Source organism: Procambarus clarkii, chromosome 22 (assembly GCF_040958095.1).
Source record: "Procambarus clarkii isolate CNS0578487 chromosome 22, FALCON_Pclarkii_2.0, whole genome shotgun sequence".
In the NCBI taxonomy this organism is placed as follows: domain Eukaryota; kingdom Metazoa; phylum Arthropoda; class Malacostraca; order Decapoda; family Cambaridae; genus Procambarus; species Procambarus clarkii.
The window spans coordinates 24,073,147-24,094,719 of NC_091171.1; the positions used below are offsets into that span (position 1 = coordinate 24,073,147).

At 46.9% G+C, this 21,573-nt stretch overlaps 1 protein-coding gene across 18 annotated transcripts in view; it reads left to right on the plus strand.

Annotated features, from left to right (window-relative positions):
- The window catches only part of LOC123757969 (smallish), a 174,472-nt gene that overhangs the window by 67,263 nt on the left and 85,636 nt on the right, over positions 1-21,573 (plus strand). For 16 of the 18 annotated variants that reach the window (XM_045742025.2, XM_045742055.2, XM_045742015.2 and 13 more), the window contains one exon: positions 16,051-16,083. The gene's annotated coding sequence lies outside the window, so the exon portion shown is untranslated. Of the gene's footprint in view, positions 1-12,206; positions 12,613-16,050; positions 16,084-21,573 lie in introns of those variants that run through there. The other 2 variants (XM_045742004.2, XM_045742045.2) reach the window with 1 other exon arrangement.

Sequence of the window (21,573 nt, forward strand, 5' to 3'; positions counted from 1 at the left end):
CCGTTATATACGAGCGAATCCCAGGAAGGAGAGTAAATGATGTCACAAAAGAGATTTTTTACGGGTGTGTGATAGATTTGCCTTGTACTGTATCGGGAAATAGTAGAGCCTACTAAAACAGGAAACAATTTAGCCCTTATTTTTACAATGATGAACAGATTAGGAAGGTAATGATGACAAATACATGTTACTCAGACCACAACCCTAATCGAAGTTCTGAAAAGCATGGGCAATAGCTCACCTCACATCCAAGAGGACGGGAATTCAGCAAATTCCATTTTAATTATAAACTGATTAATAAACCAAAACTTTACGCCGGGAAGACCAGCTAAATAAACAGCTAGATCATTCAAACCTTAAACTACATAAAATAGGCACAGTAGCACTAGACATACGCTCAGTTCACATTCCATTAGGAAGAGAGAGATTCAAGTGAGAACGAAAGCGGAGACCGGGCCACTTCACAAGAGGCAGTGAAGCAGACACAACAAAAAGAATTATAACATGACACCATAACAATCTTTGAAAGTGCGCTAAGAACTAGGATCACAAAACACATGGAATCAGTGTCATCATAACCCTGGACAACTTGGATTCAGAGCAGGGACGCTCATGCCTCTCTCAATTGCTAGACCACAATGATGAAGCCATAGATGCCGTGGAAGACAAACAAAGCGTTGATGTAATGTACACAGATTTCGCAGTTGTTTTCGATGAATGTGATATGGTGTTATTGCACACACAATGTGTACAAAAGAGATTACCGGCAAAATAGGAAGACGTATCTTTGCTGCCTTTTTTAGGTTATGTTAGTAAATCAAAGTTAAATACAGACCATCAACCGTGAAGAGCTCGGTCCCCCAGGGTACTGTGCTTGCTCCAGTAATTTTTCTCATCCTCATATCGGATATAGACAGGGACTCAAACTATAATACCGTATCATTCTTTCCAGGGGGCATTAGGATTTATGCGATTGGACAATTCAGACGCATCAAACCTCCAAACTGATGCAAGTCAGGTCCACCAATGGGCCACAGAAAACGTGTTTAGCAGAGACAAGTTCCAGTTCCTGTGCTCTGGTAAAAACGAAAATGTCGAACCAAAAATCACATCAATTGTAGTCAAATTACACTACAGAATAATAATAATAATAAATAATAATAATAATAATAATAATAATAATTTTATTTAGGAAAAGTACATACATAGATGCGGAGTTACATTCATTCTGATTATTTATAGGCAGAGCTAGTACATACAAATATCTAAAGCCACTAATACGCATAGCGTTTCGGGCAAGAAAAAAACAATAGCTTTTTCGAGAAAGAAAAAGCAATAAAAGATTTGAGAGTAATCACGTTGGAAGACCTTACTTTTAAGGAACACAACAAAGTAGCTGCCAAAACTACAAGGAAAAGGAACCTTGCGAACCAGAGCTGCCAGACCAATGATGGTACTTTTTAAGAGTGCTCTCTGGGTCTTTATTGTTGCACAATAACAGCCCCATTCAAAGCTGGAGAATGTGCAGTAATCTTTAGTGCACAAATCCTAATAATGTTAATAAAAATAATAAACAAAATATCTAAATTATTGGAAACGTTTACAATTTATAAATCTGTATTCTATAGAGCATTCAGGGAAGGGGTGGGGGGGATACATAATCATTTACTCCTGGAAAATATTAGAGGGACTGGTTCCAAATCTGGACATGGAAATAACTCATGAAACCAGGAGGCATGGCTGGATGTGCAAAATCGCCCCGCTGAAAAGCGGAGATGCAATAGGTATGCTGAGAGAGAATATTAAGGATAAATACTAGCAATGTTAAGGGATTTAGAATTTTCAACTCTTTCCTTTTAAATATAATGAGCATAACTAGTCAACCTCTCGGTGTTCAGAAGAGAACTTGATAAAACACCTCCAAAGGGTGGCTGATGAACCAGGCTTTGATTTATAAATTAGACTGCGGGCAGCGGTGTTTAAAAGCCTGGGTGGCAGTCTCCTGGTCAGATACCAGATTGCAAGGACTTTGAATCCCAGAACCAACAACAGGTAAACAATAAACTTTTGTACTTTTTCAAGTTTGGTCATGTGCTTCACAAGGTGTAGATTCCAGGCCGGTGCTGCATATCCCAATATTGTTCAAGCAAAGGCATATATATATTTTTTTTCCAGCGTCCCACATGCTGTCAGTTTTAGTGTGTTCCTCTGGCAATAGTGTTGGAATTATATGCACTACCAAATCCTTTTCTCTCTGACTCCTGTAGTTGCCTTCCCCGTATGATGTACATACCTTTTCCTTTGTTCATTATCTTTCACTTGTTGAGACTGAATTGTAGCTACTATTTGTTTGGCCAGTCCTGGAGTTTGTGTACATCAGCACTTTGCTTTGTGCAGTTTTCGGTTGTACATTCCTCGCTAGCTTTGAGTCGTCTGTAAAACTGATTTGTACGAGCTCTCTCCCTCGGCTGTGTTATTCATATACACGAGAAACAGTTCCCTAAGTGTCCCAGAACCGACCCTTAGGGGGACTCCACTGCTTACCTTCCTCCAACTCGAGACTTCGTCTCTGTTTTCTGTCCTTTAGGTACTCCTTTACCCACTTCAGTGTCTTCCCAGTTGCCCCTGCTGCTTCTCCATCTTGTTCACCAGCCTGTCGTGAGGAACAGTGTCATACTTTTTGCAATCTAGGAAAATACAGTTTGCCCAGCCCTCCTTTTTTTCCCCTTCTTATTTTTAGTAATCTTATCATACAACTATACAAAAGTTTGTCAGCCACGACTTTACCCGTATAATCCATGCTGCTCTTTTGTTACAAAGTTTATCCTCTTGAGGTGTTTTAATTATTCTTATCTTGATTGAAGATGAGTCACAATAATGTGGCTGAAGATATGATGACTAAACTACACATCAGAAGATGAAGAGACGACGACGTTTCGTTTCATCATCTGATGTGTGGTTTTCTCATCTTGATTAATTTTGTCTGCACTTAACATGGAATACTTATCAGTAACACTGACCAGAATGTTTGAATATTCGGAATACGTTTGCCTTTTTTTCCAGTATCAAGTATTTTATTGAAAACATCCGTTAGCGGGTGAGTGTGCCCTGTCCTGCCCTCTGCTGCCTCCAGCAGCCATCGTGATATTACGTCTGGCTATTGATTTTGTTGCTTTTATTTCCTTCATGTGCTCTTTAACCTCTTCCATAGTAATGACTGTCGTCCAGTGTTTCCTCTTACGTTTCCTCTCACAACTCTGGTCGCCATGTTAGTTTCTTCGTAAAGACCTGAAATTCTTTGTCGAATCTGGCCTTGAAGTTGTGGATGAAAGTCGCGTCTACAACTTCCGAGTGCATTTGCTTGTTGACTACCCACACAGGATGCGAGTATTCCCATGCATTCCTTTAGCTCATTCACGTTGCCAGCTTCCAACTGTGTCCTCTTGTCCTTATCAAGTCCCCTTAGTGTCCTGTATGTTATCATATCCCACTTCTGTGTTCTAGGATTGTGTGTGTTCCGTTAGACTGTCTTCATAGCACAACCCTTTTAGCTCTGGTACCAGGCTTGTTGTAAACCTGTGTTTTTTTTTTTTTTTTTAATTTCGGTTTTATGCTTCAGAAGGTGCGGATTTCATGTCGATATTCTGCCTTTGGTGGCCAGGTGGTGGTGGTGACAGTCTGGTGCAGCCAGCTGGTTGTGGTGGTGACCCTGCATGATGACCAGGTGACTGTGGTGGGTGTGTTCGTGGTGGTTGTGGTGGTGACCCTGCATGATGACCAGGTGGCTGTGGTGGGTGTGTTCGTGGTGGTTGTGGTGGTGACCCTGCATGATGACCAGGTGGCTGTGGTGGGTGTGTTCGTGGTGGTTGTGGTGGTGACCCTGCATGATGACCAGGTGACTGTGGTGGGTGTGTTCGTGGTGGTTGTGGTGGTGACCCTGCATGATGACCAGGTGACTGTGGTGGGTGTGTTCGTGGTGGTTGTGGTGGTGACCCTGCATGATGACCAGGTGACTGTGGTGGGTGTATTCGTGGTGGTTGTGGTGGTGCAGGGAAGAAAGTGTTACACGAGTGAAAGAAAGAGTGAGGATGACACAATTACTGCCTAACAGGTTTGGCGATTATTAAAGAAACTTGAGTGTTCTTGCCTCTTCCCGTCTGCTCGTGTGGAGCATTGTCTCCAGCTCTCTGACCCCGCCTTGTAGCTATCGGTCATCTGGGTGCAGCTAATCCCAAATCTCTTGTGCTGTGTCATATCTGACACCTAACCAATACAGTACACCTGAAAATAAATGAAGTGGCGACGTTTCGGTCCATACTGGACCATTATCGCTGGTCCAGGACGGACCGAAATGTTTGTCACTGCCTTTATTTTTAGATTTGTGGGTTGGGTGTGTAATTTTCGGCCCCGTTGTGACTTATAGTGTGTTATAAAAAAAATTATAATTTTTTGTATAAATTGTTATAAAATCCAAAATATTGTGCCTCTCGTCCTGTTCCCAACCCTACTTTCACCCAACCGATTCTCCTTATTCACACTGTTAATATTTCAGTATTGTGTAAATTGTGCTCTTGCGACTCTGAACTTTCCAACTAATATAAGTTCAGTTCCGTGAACCTTGTACGCATGTAATGACCTAGGCACTTTCTCGTGGTTGAGTAGAGCCATGGCTGTGATGAGCCGTCCCTGGTGGAGGAGTGCTCGTGCAGGCATGAGTGTGGTTTTTATGATGCCCTGCCACTGTGTGAGGGCATGCAGGCGGTGGGACACGCAAGGGCAGGGTCGGGGTGTGGGATCACGCACCACCATCACGGCCCCATCAGGCGCACAGGTGGAAAAAAAAAGATGCCACGGCGCATCCATTGTGTGGAGGTTAGTGTGTAGAGTCGTGCCTTGTTGGCGGCAGCGTCGATGGTGAGACACTTCCGTCTGGACACTTCTTCGGGGTCAATTACTCTTCTTCACCTCAGCCAGGAACGAGGTTTTGTCCTGGAGAGAGAGAGACTCCGTGCGCCTTGCTGTACTGGCGAGGCGCCACTCGCTCCATACGCGGTGATTATCTCAGTTTCTTGGTAAGAGTTAAGCAGTGTGGGGGGGGGGTCCATAGAGGTAGAGTGCGCGTTGAGGGTGTGACCCTCGTGTCCTGGCACTTGGAGAAGGGGCAGCCCTGGCACTTGAGGAAGGGCACCTTGGGTGTACGTGAGGTGGCACTGGGCCGCGCCATGACAGACACCTACTGTAGCCTGGATGACAAAGGTTAAAATTCCTGACGACATTGTTGCTGCTCATGCTTCGCCATCATCACATTCTCCACTACTCTCCCCTCCCCTCCACCACCACCACCACCTCTGCTCCACCACCAGCACCCTCCACCTGCGCCGCCTCCTCTACCACCCCCTCTGCTGCTCCTCACGGATCTGGGCCGCCGCTGTCAGAGCGACAGCTTCCCTCTGATTGATGGATAATTTTGTGTTTTCCCAGCATTATTTTTCCAGAGATTTGAGGTGCTACTCAGAATGTTGTGCAAATCCTAGGTGCTCTTCTGGCTGGTCTGCTCTACATGGTTTGCTCCGTGTCAGTGTTCGAAGTTTGAATATAATAAATACATTTTTGTCGGAAAGTCAGTGGGCATGTGGGCCTGCGGGCCGCTGCAAGCAACAGCCTGTTGGACCAAGTTATCGCAAGTCGAGCCTGGCCCCGGGCCGGGCATGGGGAGTAGAACAACTCCCGAAACCCTCTCCAGGTATGCTCCAGGTAAAAGGAAGCCTGTGTATATAAATAATTTGGCCTGCATCTTTGTCTTTAGGAGGCCTGGTCGAGGACCGGGCCGCGGGGACGCTAAACCCCGAAATCATCGGAAGGTAACCACGAGGTATGGGGGTCCACATGCCCCGCTCCTGTGCCAGGCAAGTCCACTACGGGCTCAACCGTCTATCCGTCGTCTTTTGAAGAACGTGAACGACGCCCTTTTAGTCTTGTTTCATGCAGGTCTCCGTTCAATCCCCGACAGTCCAAGTGGTTGGGCACTAATCCTTTCCCCCCGTCCCATCCCAAATCCCTATTCTGATCCCTTCCAAGTGCTATATAGTCATAATGGATTGACGCTTTCTCCTGATGGTGGTTCCCTTCCCTCCCCTAGTCTCGTGATAATACAGTTTAAGACATTTTAAACGTTTCCAATAATTTAGATAGTTTTTAATGGATTCAGGCAGTGAAAGATCTATGCAACTCTGAGTCGGCAATTTTCTCCATTTCTGCCATGGTTGACACTTCATGACCGTGGCTGGCCCAGGTGGGAGTGCCATGGTTGACACTTCATGACTGTGGCTGGCCCAGGTGGGAGTGCCATGGTTGACACTTCATGACTGTGGCTGGCCCAGGTGGGAGTGCCATGGTTGACACTTCATGACTGTGGCTGGCCCAGGTGGGAGTGCCATGGTTGACACTTCATGACTGTGGCTGGCCCAGGTGGGAGTGCCATGGTTGACACGTCATGACCGTGGCTGGCCCAGGTGGGAGTGCCATGGTTGACACTTCATGACCGTGGCTGGCCCAGGTGGGAGTGCCATGGTTGACACTTCATGACCGTGGCTGGCCCAGGTGGGAGTGCCATGGTGGGCACGTCATGACCGTGGCTGGCCCAGGTGGGAGTGCCATGGTTGACACTTCATGACCGTGGCTGGCTCAAGTGGGAGTGCCAGCCAGCCAGCCAGCCAGCGAGCACCACACAGGGAAGACACACCCGCCTGCCGCTCTATGTAACCACAATCCGTGTGGTGAGGTTAATCATTATTGGGATCGACTAACTGTTGATACGAGAAGAGAACGCGCGCACATACCCGGGTGCAGGTAAACACAAGTCCGCACACTAATCCGACAAAACTTTCCTGTCTGAATATTTGTGTGGAGCGTTGTAGAAGGAATAAACACATGGTGGGGCAGGTGTTGGCAGATGCTGCAGGAGGAAGCCTGGTTCTATTTGCACAAGTGACGAGAGAGAGAGAGAGAGAGAGAGGGAGGCTGGCGTGGCTGTCTCTCCAGGGTCATGATGCTCAAGCATGTACATGTGGTGCCCACCTGAGGTCATCGCTTGGGCCCCGGGAGATACCAGGTCACGCACTCTCTCAACACTTGAGGTCAGAGGTCAGGTTTGTTTGTGTAAAAACAAGTATGGACAAACTTGCAATAGTTCAACCCGTTCTCGCACTTTCTTACAGTCAATATTGACTTATTAAATACGTGCATATGTGACATACTAAACATACTAGTTTACCTTGAAAAGCTTCATATAAAACACCGTCCTTACCTAACCTTCTTACTATGTTAAGATAAGCTTCATAATTTATTCCTTCATAATTACGATTATTACTTAACCTATTATAGGTATAGGTTAAGTAATAATTGTAATTACGAAGCAATAAGATGTTTATCTTAACATACTAAGAAGGTTAGGTAAGGACGGTGTTTTCTATGAAGCTTTTCAAGGTAAACTAGTATGTTTAGTATGTCACATATGCACGTATTTAATAAGTCAATATTGACTATACGAAAGTGCGAGAACGGGTTAAATAGTTTGTCCATAACTTTGTAAGAGTTCCTTTATTCTTTCTGTATGAAGAGCTTCATGTGTGATAGAGAACATAAAAAACAGCTTGTATACTGCTTGGAAACAGATGACGTGGCGAGGAAGGGTGGAGGGGGGGAATGTTGACGGGGGGACTGTAGTAAGGTGTGTGACTTAACACCCCAGCTGGGCCATGATGTACACCACCTGCACTCCAGATGCTGAGCACACTCGCGGTACACCTCCAGGGTGTTAACAACCCAACACGCAGGGGTGGTGGGAATCAGTCACCCTTACCATGGTCTAGGGCGCCTGAGAACCTTTGCCGGTATCCTGAAGAATTGTGGAAGAGTTAAAGATTGATTGAGTAAGATTAAGCCACCCAAAAGGTGGCATGGGCATGAATAGCCCATAAGTGGTGGCTCTTTTGAGCCATTTCCAGTATCAATAGATGATACTGGAGATCTGTGGAGGTGCGACTGCACCCTGCGTGACGGGAGATGTCTCCCGTGAGAGTTAAAGACTGCGTGAACATTTATATTGGAGGTGAAGACTGATGTTGTCGGGTGCATTACAAGGTCAGTCATAACGTGTGGTCTCTACCACTGACAGTGTGGCTGATAGACCAGAGCTGCTGCTGCTGTTATAGATTCAGCTACTCGGAACAAGTTCCAAGTAGCACGGGCTATGGAAAGCCCGTAGTGGACTTACCTGGCACAGGAGCGGTGCTGTGAGTGTAGACCAGAGCGAGCAAGCCTTATCTTGAAGTGAAGCCATGAGAATTGATTGATAAAGATTAAGCCACCCAAGAGGTGGCATGGGCAAGAATAACCCGTATAATCCATGAGGTTATGTGCAGCTGCTTTTATGACTAAGCTGCGGGAGTCGACAGAGAAGACCGGTCACAGGTAGATCACAGGCACATGTAGCAGTTCTGGAATGATCAGGTATTCAGAACAAGGCGGCGTGAACTGTCGTACCTTACCTTGTGGTGGTTCCAGAGGCCCGGTCTCTGGCCAGGCCTCCTGCTTAATGGGGTTCTGGGAGTTGTTCTACTCCCTAATCCCGGCTTATGGTGACCCATCACCATATACATGTAGTGTTTGTTCTGTAGGCTATTTTATAATTGTATAATCATATGTTGCCCTCGGCTCTTCTATCTCATGCATACTTTTTTATTTTGCAAGGGAATAATTACTACATCTACGTTACAATCCTCCCACAGTGGTGTGAATTGTCTCTTAGGCAAAAGCAATATATTCTGGCATAACATACTTTATAACATAGAACATAAGGTACTCATATTTGCTCTCTTATTATACTTTATCATACATTGTTCATTACTTCCCACCTTTTGAACTGAGAGGATTAATTCGTTAGCTCCCCCACCTCTCATAAATGTAGCCTGGGCCATTAGATTAATCTCTGAAATTCTATCCCCAATACTCTTCAGATTCAATTCCATCCTCATTATCTCATTGCATTTCTTGGGCATCCTAAGATTATTCTCATGGCTTCATTTGTACCTTCTCCAACTTGCCCAAGCTACCTTTACCAAAACAAGAAATGACAGATGCAGCATAATCAATAAGGGATCTTCAGTACTGACGTATATCATTCGTAGCACAGGGACTCGACAGGGACTAGTCCCTTTCCACACCATGCCAAGGCCTTCAGAGGTTGTAATCTCTTCAGACATTCACCCAACAGTCTGTTCATCTCAGCTTCCAAACTCTCATGGGTATATGCAACATATGTCTAAATATTTATATATTAACTCTATATTTTTACCGTTTATTTTCAATATAATAGGCCTCAGACTTCTTCATTCAAACGTAGTTTTGTCTTCATTAACCACCAGTCCCATATGGTGACACAGGTTTCCGATATTATCCAACACCGTTTGAACCTTTGAAATATCTTTGCCCTGAAACAAAATATCATCGACATATGTGATCGGAGTTACCCCATTTGAGTATCTCTCAGATGCTATCTTATTCATTAGTACATTAAACAGGGTGGGACTCGACACTCCTCCCTGAGGTGTGCCGAGTTCAAAAGATCTCACACCTGACACAACCTTGATCCCACACCTGAGCTTTCCTTTCGTGAAGATAATCCCCTATCCAGCGCAATAATCTCCCTTTAACACCAAGTCCAGCTAGTTCATGTAAGATAACCTCTTTGTTGGCTTTATCAAAGACTCCTTGTAAATCAATAAAACATTTATAGTAATAATCATCATTAGCTAGACATTTAATTATACAGTCAGAGGTACTTTTGCCTCTGAGGAACCCGAACAAATTACTTGACAGCTGATGACCTATTATATATAAAAGTCTATTTAAAATTATCGTATCGATTTTACAAAAACACGAGGTTAAGGACACAGGTGTGTACTCTCCATTGGCTTTAGGGATAGGGATGATCATAGGTTTTTTCCATTTACTAAGAATACTGCCCTCTTTATCACTCATATTAAAGAGGTCTAGCGAAGAGGCTTTTTCTCCATAATGGCAAGTTCATTAAATATTTCATAAGTTACTCCATCCTCTCAAGGGGGCGGTAGATTTCCCAACTTTAATCGCTATTATTAGTTCGTCTCTGGTAATACCTGTGCCCATTTTAAACGGTTACAGCCCCGCTTTTGTGCCAGGTAAGTCTACTACGGGCTCACTATAGGCTACTTGGTGCTACTTGGAACTTTGTTCCCAGTAGCTGAATCTAAACAATCATCATCATCAAATACTTGTGCAAGTGACATCACCACTGTTTCCTGCTGTAAATATAAAGTCCTTTCTTAGATCTTTCCTAGAATCTAATGACACTCTCGTTATAGCGGGCAATGAACTAAGTTTAGCAGCTTCCGCCCATTTATCTAAGAGACCGTTCACAATTCCTTGCGGGTCAGGATGTGCAACAAAATTATGTTTTTTTACCCCTTTATTTACGTCTTGCCAGATTTCCTTTAGGTTTGTTATTCCCAACGTTCTCTGCAAACTCCTGCCAATACTTGCTCTCAATTTCCTTTCTCTTCTCCCCACACAGCCTACCCACTACAAGTAAAGCATTCTACCATTCCTATTTCAATCCCCATGAGCTTTCCTCGTGGTTAATGTCCACCCCTTAAGCATCTTGTCCTGTGAATAATTTTATGAGACATTGAGCAGAAGAACATCCAGTATAAAAAGCATCCCCCTCAGAACATCGGGGACGGTGATGGTCTAGCCATACACACAGAGGAGAGCAGTGGTCCGGTTAACGTTCCCGGTGTTGGTTCCTCTGGTGGCGCCGGTACGCCATCTCTCGGTTATTTCGAGGTGATCTTGAAAGTGGCCACGCAGCATCCCCGGAGTATGTGTGGCATGTGTGATCTCTCTCTAGGGAGGTGCTCTCCTGGCCAGATCTCGCTGACAGACGCTCCCAGCATCACGCTACCGCGCACCGCACATTTTTGCACGCTTCTACGCACGTTGAATATTGCTATTATTTGTAATAAGAATAATATGAAAGATAAGATATCCAAATAGTATAATTGTAGACAAATGTGAAAATATAATAAAGTGTGGGCTTAGCATTTTGTGTACGCTCTCTCATTCACAGTCCAGCCACAGCTCTCTTGGGCAGTCTGAACTCAAGGTGGATTGTGTTCAGTTCTCGCTAGATTTAGGGCCCCTATTGTGTGTGTGTTGTTCATCAGCTTTAGATATGTACCGGGACAAAAATGCAGAATTACTGCTGAACATGTTAGTCGTATCGTAATCTAATCGAGGTTCAGACGAGCAGACAAGTGACCGGCTCGAACCCCTTACAAACCCTTGCAAAAGACTTGATTCAGACTTAATAACTGGGAACTAACCTCATATAATATATGGAGAACCATCTGAGAGAAGCAAAGGAGTGTAAGTGCCTCGAGAGGGGCATTAGAAATGTGGTCAAGGAATATAAACACGTCCAACAGATTGGTTGATCACACCTTCAGCCAGTAGAGGTGTACTAATCTCCAATGACTGGCCCCGATCTGTTGAGAGATCGGGCCGCGGGGACACTGATCCCCGTAAGCATCGCAAGATAGGTAGGTTGAAGGAGTGCCAGGTATGGGGGAACCAGCTGACCCTGGCAGCCGCGCTGACTTCATCACCACCACAGTGCCACCATGACGTCACCTGGCTTCCCCCACTCTCTTTGTATTGCTTAGCGGTGATGCGGCGGGTGTCTTGCTTCACTTAACGCTCGTGCTGTTAACAGTCGTCACAAGCTGTGTCCACGTGGGTGTAGGGGATGGTAGCGCGCCAGGAGTGGTGGTCAGTTGATGTTGGGGCAGTGTGTGTGTGTAGGACCGTGCTGGCTGGCCCCCTACACCACAAAGACCTCTCGCTGTCTATAGTATTAGCACCCACACCCGGGCATCCTGCCAACTCTATTACAGGAATAGACGCGCCCACGGCTCCCTACGTTCCGCCTTGATGAATTTCGGCGAGTTTCGACCTCAATTGTGAATCGTTTGAAGCGATGGTGTTATGGTAGGTTTAGATACTTCCCGGTTAATGGGTGACGGGGATGGTGTTGGTGAGGTAGGCGCGGCTGTGGCGAGACTTGGCAAGGTGGGGCGGTGTGGTCATGTCAGTTGGGACGAGTGGTGCCAGTGTGGAGGCAGCCGGCGCAAGGGAACCACTGCGTGTCTCCCGCCAGTGCCAGCCACCAGTACAACAGTACAGGCATTAAGGGACCCGCTACGGTCGTCAGGAAGCTGTGGCTTCTACTGTGTGTGGTAGTGGGCTGCCACAGCCGCCCGCAACATAAGTCAGGTTCACAAACTCTCACACAAAGCAGATGTTTTAAACTAGACAGCCAGCGAGTGCTTCAAATTTGAAATCTGATTTTGAAAAAGTGTGTGTTTAAACTGGAGCGAAACAAGCGAGTGTAACTTTTCTTTTCTGATATTTAGCGACCATTGTGGTTCAAAAGTTGCTTTTTGTGGCGGATTATACACTTAAAATATATTTCTCAAGTGTATCTGGAGGAGTTTTGAACACAACAGCCTGCAGGTAAGATTACTGTTTATTTTTAATGCAGTGACTCGCCAAGACAGTGTGTGTGTTGTAATGTAAATGTGTGACAGTGGTGCTTGACACGGGGACCACCACCATGTGTGACAGTGGTGCTTGACACGGGGACCACCACCATGTGTGACAGTGGTGTTTGACACGGGGACCACCACCATGTGTGACAGTGGTTTTGACACGGGGCCCACCACCATGTGTGACAGTGGTGTTTGACACGGGGACCACCACCATGTGTGACAGTGCTGCTTGACACGGGGACCACCACCATGTGTGACAGTGGTCTTGACACGGGGCCCACCACCATGTGACAGTGGTCTTGACACGGGGACCACCACCATGTGTGACAGTGGTCTTGACACGGGGACCACCACCATGTGTGACAGTGGTCTTGACACGGGGACCACCACCATGTGTGACAGTGGTCTTGACACGGGGACCACCACCATGTGTGACAGTGGTCTTGACACGGTCCACCCCACCCCTCCCTTCCCACTTGCCACTGTGGCCTTGGCACGAGGGGGGGGGGGACCATTTATCGCTTCAAATGTAAATAGTTAAAAACAAATTGCCACAAAGGCGAAGAAATGTTTGGCTAGAAATATACTTCATACATTCCTCACAAACTTTGTACTTCACTAAACATAATTTAATACCGAGGAAGCTGGGTTTTTTTAACAGTAATTTCAAATTAACAATTATGATAAATAATAACTATTTTAGTTTTCTCCATAAAGAACATCTTAGGGTTTTGCTCACTTACACTTGATCGTGTCTGGAAGGATTTCTTGAGAGCCTCTCGCGACACCTTAAACGTGAAGTCGTCGACGCTCGATGGCTCGTGGAGCTTGTGGAGGTAAATACGGAAATGAGCTTTCTGCGGGGCTTTGGTGGGCCGCCTCAGGTACCAGGAGAGGCCCCTCGCCTCCGTCCCCGATGGCATATACACCATACTCTCTACACGGGAGCAGTAACATACTAATTCCTCGTGTGAAAGATACGGTGTATACTAGAGGCAGGATAATCCCAGTGTAACGAAACACAAGTCAAATACTCTGGGGAAACGTCAGAATTATATTTTTTTTTGTTCTAAGAAATATCTGCTGGAACTGCGTCATATTCAGCAAAGACCTACTGGATCAGCCTAATTTTAATTATTATGCGGGTCACAAACAGCAATAATCTGCCTAATAGCATACACAAATATTTACGAAAGAGATGAGTGAGAGAGAAGCTAGATGAGGGCGATGATAGAGATGGGATGAGGGAGACGAGAGATGAAAAATGACAGTGAGAGAGAGAGAGGGGGGGGGGGGAGAAGAGAGAGAGGGAGAGGATTGTTACCTAATGTTGTTAATGAATAAAGGCTATTCCTACTGAACATATAACAGGTTTATGAAATAAATGAACCTCTAGGAGCAGGCTTCAGATAAGCTGAAGTAGGATAACAGCTCTTGCTTGCAGTTTCACTAGGCACGTCATTTGACAGCACTTACGAGTCCTAGTCTTAGTTGAGAAAAAAGCGAGCTAGTGCGGGGTGTGAAGAATCTCGCGCACAGAATCTAAATATATCACAAGGGTTGAATCTGACTGGTAGTATTGTGAGTGGCGGGGGAGCCATATCACTAATCACTCAGCCTTGTCATTCAGTGCTCTGTATACCCACCGTCACCCGAGGCGTCACTATAGTGGGAGCTGGCCCACCATCTTCCAATATAGATAACAATGTTTGAATAAGACAGAACTTGTGCGCAGTCCGTCTTCTCCGGTTCCCACCACGGACAGAAAGTGAGGTACTAAATTACACACAAATTTTGTTTGTGATGCATCAAATGAACAAATCCACAAGGGCCGTGACGAGAATTCGAACCTACGTCCGAGAGCATCCCAGACGCTGCCATAATCGACATGAGCTACGGCATGGAATCCTCGTCCATGTCGAGGATTCGAATCCTCGTCAATATTCAGAATTCAATAAGAGGTTAGAATCCTCGTCACGGCCCCCTGTGGATTTGTTCATGAGGTACTAAACCTAACCACGCATAGAAAACGTGAATGTTTGCGAGTCGCTTTGATTGATAGTACCCATTTAATTGTTTCTTGGTGATTTTTAACCTCAAAATGCTGTGTATGTGTACTATTCGATGGGGACAGGTTGCCGTGCTTGAGGAAAAAGGTTCAGGGACGACTGAGGGTCGTGGCTGCTCGGCCAGACCGTAAGAGATGGGGGGAAACTCCACGAAATTCACTCGTCTCCAGTACTGGTCGACAGGCAGCACACTTACGACGACTGGAGAAACTGTACACGGTGTAGCTGTATGGTCATACGTGACTACAGTCGTGGAGACACTCTGGGTGTATTTAAGTGCCGAGTTTTTCTTCAGGAACCAAGTATATTCCTATCGCTCAAGTAACAAAAAATAGTTATGATAAAATTGTGTGATATGAGTGATATGGGCGGTGCAGCGTGATTGGTTATCTCTGTTCTGGTATGTGGGAGATTGTAATAGGGTCACTCAGGGGCCTGGGATATAAGGTCACTCAAGGGACCTGGGATATAAGGTCACTCAAGGGACCTGGGTTATAAGGTCACTCAAGGGACCTGGGATATAAGGTCACTCAAGGGACCTGGAAGTAGTGAGTGTTTTATTAACATATTTAGCTATACAATATCTGCATTCGTTGCTCCCTTAGACTGAGATCATATTCAACTCCCAAAATCTTCCATTTACGGGCTATTCATGCCCGTGCTACCTCTTGGGTGGCCTAATCTTGATTGATTGATGAAGATTAAGCCACCCAAAAGGTGGCACGGGCATGAATAGCCCGTAAGTGGTGGCCCTTTTGAGCCATTACCAGTATAGAGAGATGATACTGGAGATCTGTGGAGGTGCAACTGCACCCTGCGTGATGGAAGATGTCTCCCGGACCAAAGCCTAATCTTCATCAATCAATGCTTAAGACTGTATGAAGGGGGTACACTGTGTCGAGAACTAACTACGTGATGCTGAAAATGCCCACCACACAGCATGGTCAGTCATACAGGGCCGTGTGGTGCGTGATCTGCAAGGACAATCTCTGGACAGAAGCTGTTGTTGTGTCGACGCAGTTAAGACACTCCAAGGTTATGGTATCGTCTTTAGGTTAATCGACCTAATTGATGGTAATATCTTGCATGTTTTAGGTGTGAATATTGGAGTGTAGTTACAGTTAGATGACAGGTACGGTCGTGGTGTCCCGTCCTGTCTAAATTGTCTATAACAAGGTTATCCAAATTTGTAAGTTGAGATGATTAATTATACTATTCAAGAATTATATTTCTCGTACTTTTATTGGTAGAGTAAGCTTATTTTGCATTATTTTTTAAATCAAGCTTTGAATGCTTACTGGATTTCTTAATACTGATATTTTTTATCTTTGCAGGTGACATGTTACTTCAGCTTGAGTGACAGACAGGTACGTCTACACTCCCCACACCTCTTTACTCTCATGAACCACTTTATTACTTTTATAATGTAGAGTAAAAACTTAGGCATTCAAATCTGTGATCACTATGAATGTGTTGTTTATATATGTGAAGACTTTGCGTCACGTGCAGAGTCTTCGTACCGACCGGGTGATGGTGGAGGAAGACTTGGGGTGTGATGGTGGAGGAAGACTTGGGGTGTGATGGTGGAGGAAGACTTGGGGTGTGATGGTGGAGGAAGACTTGGGGTGTGATGGTGGAGGAAGACTTGGGGTGTGATGGTGGAGGAAGACTTGGGGTGTGATGGTGGAGGAAGACTTGGGGTGTGATGGTGGAGGAAGACTTGGGGTGTGATGGTGGAGGAAGACTTGGGGTGTGATGGTGGGTGAAGACTTGGGGTGTGATGGTGGAGGAAGACTTGGGGTGTGATGGTGGAGGAAGACTTGGGGTGTGATGGTGGAGGAAGACTTGGGGTGTGATGGTGGAGGAAGACTTGGGGTGTGATGGTGGAGGAAGACTTGGGGTGTGATGGTGGAGGAAGACTTGGGGTGTGATGGTGGAGGAAGACTTGGGGTGTGATGGTGGGTGAAGACTTGGGGTGTGATGGTGGAGGAAGACTTGGGGTGTGATGGTGGAGGAAGACTTGGGGTGTGATGGTGGAGGAAGACTTGGGGTGTGATGGTGGAGGAAGACTTGGGGTGTGATGGTGGAGGAAGACTTGGGGTGTGATGGTGGAGGAAGACTTGGGGTGTGATGGTGGAGGAAGACTTGGGGTGTGATGGTGGAGGAAGACTTGGGGTGTGATGGTGGAGGAAGACTTGGGGTGTGATGGTGGAGGAAGACTTGGGGTGTGATGGTGGAGGAAGACTTGGGGTGTGATGGTGGAGGAAGACTTGGGGTGTGATGGTGGGTGAAGACTTGGGGTGTGATGGTGGGTGAAGACTTGGGGTGTGATGGTGGGTGAAGACTTGGGGTGTGATGGTGGAGGAAGACTTGGGGTGTGATGGTGGAGGAAGACTTGGGGTGTGATGGTGGAGGAAGACTTGGGGTGTGATGGTGGAGGAAGACTTGGGGGGGTGATGGTGGGTGAAGACTTGGGGGGTGATGGTGGGTGAAGACTTGGGGGATGATGGTGGAGGAAGACTTTGGGTGTGATGGTGGAGGAAGACTTGGGGTGTGATGGTGGAGGAAGACTTGGGGTGTGATGGTGGAGGAAGACTTGGGGTGTGATGGTGGAGGAAGACTTGGGGTGTGATGGTGGAGGAAGACTTGGGGTGTGATGGTGGAGGAAGACTTGGGGTGTGATGGTGGAGGAAGACTTGGGGTGTGATGGTGGAGGAAGACTTGGGGTGTGATGGTGGAGGAAGACTTGGGGTGTGATGGTGGAGGAAGACTTGGGGTGTGATGGTGGAGGAAGACTTGGGGTGTGATGGTGGAGGAAGACTTGGGGTGATGGTGGAGGAAGACGTACAGTGCAGGAGTAGTGTGCGTGTGGGGCGGCCGCCACGCTGACTCCATCATCTTGGTGGAGATGTAACAGTCTGGCATACATTTGCATGGCATTAGTATAGCATGTGAACTGCTGGAACCGTCTCTTAAGCACAAGGGCAGCAGCTCGCGGGAGAGAGAAGAGAGAGAAAAGAGTGAGTGGGTGGTACAGGAGAAACTTGGTGACACCCTGAGCTTATTACACACTGAGAGCTTATTGCACTCAGAGTGTAATAAGCACACTTGGATAAGTGTGTCAACACTGTCCACGACTTGTCTCTTCATGTTAGCTAATTATAAAAACAATGTTGCCGAGACAAAGATCAACGTTTCAAGGGGGAAATTAGACAGGTTAAGTCAAGGTTTGGCTGATAAGCTGTAAAGGATATTATGCAGTCAAGAGTATAGGTTGATGAAGCAGTCGTCAGGCAAGCCTGGTGTCAAGACGGATTGCCAGAGTACAGATACTACAACTCGGTCGTAGGTATATCTTGAGATCTTGAGATGATTTCGGGGCTTTAGTGTCCCCGCGGCCCGGTCCTCGGCCAGGCCTCCACCCCCAGGAAGCAGCCCGTGACAGCTGACTAACACCCAGGTACCTATTTTACTGCTAGGTAACAGGGGCATAGGATGAAAGAAACTCTGCCCATTGTTTCTCGCCGGCGCCTGGGATCGAACCCGGGACCACAGGATCACAAGTCCAGCGTGCTGTCCGCTCGGCCGACCGGCTCCCCTATATGAAGGTAAAGCACAAAAACTCCAGTTTGTGTTGCTAAACAGTGCAAGAATCGCAAAGTTGCTAGAATGTTGTTAAGGTGTTAGTGTGCGCGAGGCAGTAGCGATGTGGTGATGCGGGCGAGGCTGGCCGGGTTATCTCTGTGGGCGGGGACTCGGCCACAGGAATGTTATCGCCGACTGATACCGAGGAGCCAAAGGGCTGCTGATTTTTTGTATTGACGTACTTGGGTGCGTGGCCATCTATGCAGTTACCTCAGACTACGTGAAGAGTTAAGTGTCCAGAGAGGTATGTGATGCTACTGGTTCTGAACGAGGGTTTGCGCGGCCGGACAGTGCCGCCTCAGCTCCCCCTGTCCCCACTAGAGTCGTCAACACGCCCCCCCCCCCCACACACACACACACACGCACACGCACGCACGCACGGGGCTCATTGACGGTTCTCAAAACAGAAGTAGTCTGGTATATGTTGGGGCCGCCGATGTGCCTGCTAGCTTGAGATAGGGGGGGGGGGGTCCAGGGAGCTTCAAAAACATTTCGCTGTAGACTAAACAACCATTGGTCGGAAAACTCGTACCAGTCGACCTCCACAACCTAGTAAGATACGAAGGAACATCTTTCTCTTCCCTGCTTATTAGTTTTTCCTCGGAAACTATCTTATTATTGAATTGAAAATTAACGAAGCCATCCTCGGGGAAATTGAAACTAGGGATCATTGGATTGACTAAACGGCATGATAACCACCTCGCTTCACTTGCCGAAGGTTCAAAGTCGATGCTTCAGAATCTGAAGTGGATTGCTTTTGACTTGTGTGTATTCCAGGTAAAGATTGGCGGGGTGGGTTGGTGGCGGGTACTTGAGACGCCTCTTCACAAGATTTATAATAGCTATAATAATAAATGATAGGGGAAGTACACGATTGATAATTGACAAGCATCGGAGATTCTTGGTGACTCATCTTGACGTGTGTGTGGCATCATTACAGGCAATTGGTACATCTTGAAGATAATTGTATCGGCTATCTAGCGCTCCGGGGTGATCTTAAAAGCCGCCACATACAGCTAGTTAGTGAAGCCAACTTTCAGGTGTTGTTAGGTGTGGAGATAGACCACTACAGCCCGAGCGGTCGGCGGTCAGGTAGTTACGCTGATGGATGGACGTGTTTAATACTTGTATGTAGGAAGGCCGAGGCTCGGGAGGGTGGGAGGGGGAGGGGGGGAGAGAACTGCTAACCGTACACAGGGGCCAGAAACTTAAGATATTCACTTAGCACCGATGTGTCTGGGAATTCAGACCTGCAAGGATTTACCCAGATTCATGTGGTTATCTTCTTGTAGATATCTCACATGTGGCCATTCAACATGCACTTGCCAACCATCACCCCCCCCCCTTTCCCTCTTCCTCCCCCTCTCTCCCCCCTCTCTCCCCCCCTCTCTCCTCCCTCTCTCCTCCCTCTCTCCTCCCTCTCTCCTCCCTCTCTCCTTCCCCCTCTCTATCTTATCATATATATATGCAAACAAGCCTGAATGGTCCCCAGGACTATATACAACTGAAAACTCACACCCCAGAAGTGACTCGAACCCATACTCCCACAACTGGTATGTACAGGGACGCCTTAATCCGCTTGACCATCACGACCGGACATAAGGAAGTGATAGCCGAGGCTATATGAACCACTTCCCCGCCGGCACTCGGATGGTAATCTTGGGCATAGCATTTTATCAAATCACCTCATTCTTTGGGGCACACGTGAGGAACACAAATGCAAACAAGCCTGAATGGTCCCCAGGACTATATACAACTGAAAACTCACACCCCAGAAGTGACACGAACCCATACTCCCACAACTGGTATGTACAGGGACGCCTTAATCCGCTTGACCATCACGACCGGACATAAGGAAGTGATAGCCGAGGCTATATGAACCACTTCCCCGCCGGCACTCGGATGGTAATCTTGGGCATAGCATTTTATCAAATCACCTCATTCTTTGGGGCACACGTGAGGAACACAAATGCAAACAAGCCTGAATGGTCCCCAGGACTATATACAACTGAAAACTCACACCCCAGAAGTGACTCGAACCCATACTCCCACAACTGGTATGTACAGGGACGCCTTAATCCGCTTGACCATCACGACCATCATCAAGTGATATCACTTGATGACCATCATCAAGTGATAGCCGAGGCTATATGAACCACTTCCCCGCCGGCCGAGTGATAGCCGAGGCTATATGAACCACTTCCCCGCCGGCACTCGGATGGTAATCTTGGGCATAGCATTTTATCAAATCACCTCATTCTTTGGGGCACACGTGAGGAACACAAATGCAAACAAGCCTGAATGGTCCCCAGGACTATATACAACTGAAAACTCACACCCCAGAAGTGACTCGAACCCATACTCCCACAACTGGTATGTACAGGGACGCCTTAATCCGCTTGACCATCACGACCGGACATAAGGAAGTGATAGCCGAGGCTATATGAACCACTTCCCCGCCGGCACTCGGATGGTAATCTTGGGCATAGCATTTTATCAAATCACCTCATTCTTTGGGGCACACGTGAGGAACACAAATGCAAACAAGCCTGAATGGTCCCCAGGACTATATACAACTGAAAACTCACACCCCAGAAGTGACTCGAACCCATACTCCCACAACTGGTATGTACAGGGACGCCTTAATCCGCTTGACCATCACGACCGGACATAAGGAAGTGATAGCCGAGGCTATATGAACCACTTCCCCGCCGGCACTCGGATGGTAATCTTGGGCATAGCATTGGGTTCGAGTCACTTCTGGGGTGTGAGTTTTCAGTTGTATATAGTCCTGGGGACCATTCAGGCTTGTTTGCATTTGTGTTCCTCACGTGTGCCCCAAAGAATGAGGTGATTTGATAAAATGCTATGCCCAAGATTACCATCCGAGTGCCGGCGGGGAAGTGGTTCATATAGCCTCGGCTATCACTTCCTTATGTCCGGTCGTGATGGTCAAGCGGATTAAGGCGTCCCTGTACATACCAGTTGTGGGAGTATGGGTTCGAGTCACTTCTGGGGTGTGAGTTTTCAGTTGTATATAGTCCTGGGGACCATTCAGGCTTGTTTGCATTTGTGTTCCTCACGTGTGCCCCAAAGAATGAGGTGATTTGATAAAATGCTATGCCCAAGATTACCATCCGAGTGCCGGCGGGGAAGTGGTTCATATAGCCTCGGCTATCACTTCCTTATGTCCGGTCGTGATGGTCAAGCGG